The sequence below is a fragment of the Micropterus salmoides genome, unplaced genomic scaffold (assembly GCF_014851395.1).
Source record: "Micropterus salmoides isolate LMB-PRFRI ecotype aquatic unplaced genomic scaffold, ASM1485139v1 Ms_hic_scaffold_18, whole genome shotgun sequence".
In the NCBI taxonomy this organism is placed as follows: Eukaryota; Metazoa; Chordata; class Actinopteri; order Centrarchiformes; family Centrarchidae; genus Micropterus; species Micropterus salmoides.
This window is the reverse complement of record NW_024040928.1, coordinates 28,941,914-28,944,666: the sequence shown is the minus strand read 5'-3', so window position 1 is coordinate 28,944,666 and position 2,753 is coordinate 28,941,914.

Genomic DNA, 2,753 nt, shown 5'->3' with positions numbered 1-2,753 from the left:
CGTAGCACCAACCTTCAGAGTCACGCTGTCGTCCCTCTGAAGCTCTAAAGCGCGTGTTAAGTGTGTATTTCCTTATTGCGGAGATGTTTCTGCTTTTCTGTGCACTGAAAATTCACCTGTCATTTCAACCACAGTGTAAAGAGTGAAAAAGTCTTTGTTTCTTTCTTTTTTGATGCCTTTATTCCCGTTTCCTCTTTGTTTGTATCACATTTCTCTTCCACTCGTCTCTTTGTTTCTCACTCTCGCTCGCTTTCTCTCTCTCTTTCCCCTCCATCTCGTTTCCTCTGCGTCGTTCTCCGTGTCCCTTTCTCTGGTTATGTAACAGTGTGGCGGACGGCGATCAGCTCAGACAGCAGCCTCTGTGGTGTGTGTGCGCCCCAGGTTGGCAGTGTCTTGGGAATGGGGTGATCAGGAGGTGGAGCAGACATATGTGCACACACACATGAGTCCCAGACAAGGCTGAGAAATGGGTCACTGTGTGGCCAGAAGAGATATAATTACACACTCCGTTCTGCTGTTTGCACCACACACTTCCCATCATTCTCTTTCATTTGCAGGAGTGTTATTTAGCCAAACTGACCTCACTTTGCAAAATTATATTAAAGGAACAGTTATTCACTTTGTAGACAGAGAGTTCTGTATCTACACTGAACAAAACTCAAGATCTAAGACTTTCTCCGTGTACACAAAAGGCCCATTTCTCTCAAATATGGTTCACAAATCTGTCTAAATCTGTGTTAGTGAGCACTCCTCCTTTGCCGAGGTAATCCATCCACCTCTTAGGTGTGGCATATCAAAATGCTGATCAGACAGCGCGGGTATTGCACAGGTGTGCCTTAGGCTGGCCACAATAAAAGGCCTTAGGCTGGCCACAATAAAAGGCCACTCAAAAATGTGCAGTTCCATCACACAGCACTCTCATGTCTGTAGGCTAATAATTAGAGTTAATGGAACAGCTGGTTAGCTTAGCTTAACTTAGCGCAAAGACTGGTGCTGAGTCTCAGTTGCGCTTGCATCCTGACTCTGCAGTCATGGTGTCAAAATAATCGGAAAAATTATTTCCCGACTGGGTAAATTTACAATGATCGCCCCCTGAAGTCGGATCACAACTCGTAAAGTAGGAGAAATGTTTGGTACACGGGTTGCTGAGTGTTGACGTCATACGACTAGAAATGTGGTGATGCTCAGAAATGTTTGATTAATGGTGCAAAATCACGCAGTACACTATACAATTTTGATAACATGTCATTAGGTTATAACGATTAGTTTTGCTGTTCACGTAGATTGATCTAGATTAATTAGCAGTATTTGCAGTACAAAGCAACATTTTAGTGGTTTCAGGTAACATACTGGTGCAGGAACAACTCCAGGACAAAAATCACTTTGTAATAGAAAGCTTCAAACTGTTGCAGCTACTTGATGACGTTGACAAACAAACACACTTTGTAGTAGCGTCCATGTTGTTTCCACATTCCGACTATTTAAACCAGATCACGTGACCCACCTAGTCCCAAAAAGATGTTGGTCACACCGCCAGAAATTAGTCAGAATCAGGTTTATTGCCAGGTACATTTCCACATACGAGGAATTTGCATCGGTACACATTAGTGCTTAACAGTACACATAAACATAGAAATATAAATATAGAAAAAGTAAATAGATGAAAATGTACAAGTTTATGAAATATAGTAATAGTATTACAAAAATAGTAATGCTAGAATAATTAGGAATTTCAAAAATTCAAATACAAGCAATAAAGAATTAGTGCAATGTAAACAGTTTCAAAGTTGTGTGTTGTTGTAACGTGTGGGGTCAGTGGTGGTGGGGGGGGGCATGAGAGTCAGTGACAGTGGGGACCCCGGACCTTGTTGAGGAGGCCCGCTGCAGACGGAGAGAAAGTGTTCTGGTGGCGTGAGGTTTTGGTCCAGATGGACCGAAGCCACGTCCTGCATCTTTTGTATCAAAATTTGAGCCATTAGATTCAATGAAGTGTTAATTCATGAAGTTATTGTTCATGTGGGGAGGCGGTCGCTCAGCAGTGAAGGACGCTGACGCTCTATGGGCCCCAAAATAACGCCGCACACTGACTCCAAATACACAATGTTTCATCCCTCAGGTCAAAAACCGGAAAGCTCAAGACGTTTCTCTGCATTTCATGGGTGCCATCTTGGAAGACTCTAGTGCAGCTGTTCACTGTTCGCACAGGTTGACGTGTCCACTTTAAACTGTCACCTGTCACATTCTCACCGTTCCTGACGTTCAGTCCTGTTAATCTTTCGTGTAGACACCTAACTGTGTGAAAGAGTGTGTGCAACCAGTGGAGGTGTGGTGTGTGGGTGTTGTGTGTGCATATCACATGTGTATCATGTGATCCTGGTCCTATGAATGTGCATGCTTGTAGCCTTGTGTATGTTAACTGTGTGCGTGGATGAAACTGTGGTGTGTGTGTGTCTTTCATGTCCATTTTAATGTCTTTAATGAACCGAGGCCTACATTAATAACAGGATCTCACACTAGCTCGCACTACTTCTACACACACACACACACATACTGCAGCTGATATGAGATCAGTTTTAGTTTTAGCCTGAAGCTAATTTGGTAGAAAATCAAAAGGGCGTCCTGTCCACACAGCCTCTCTATCTCATATCTGGAAAAAGGTTTCCTGCACTTTCTCCTAACTGGAGCAAACATGCTTATTGGCCCATGTCAACCTTCACACGGTTAAAAGCCCAATGCTGCATTCAAGACATACA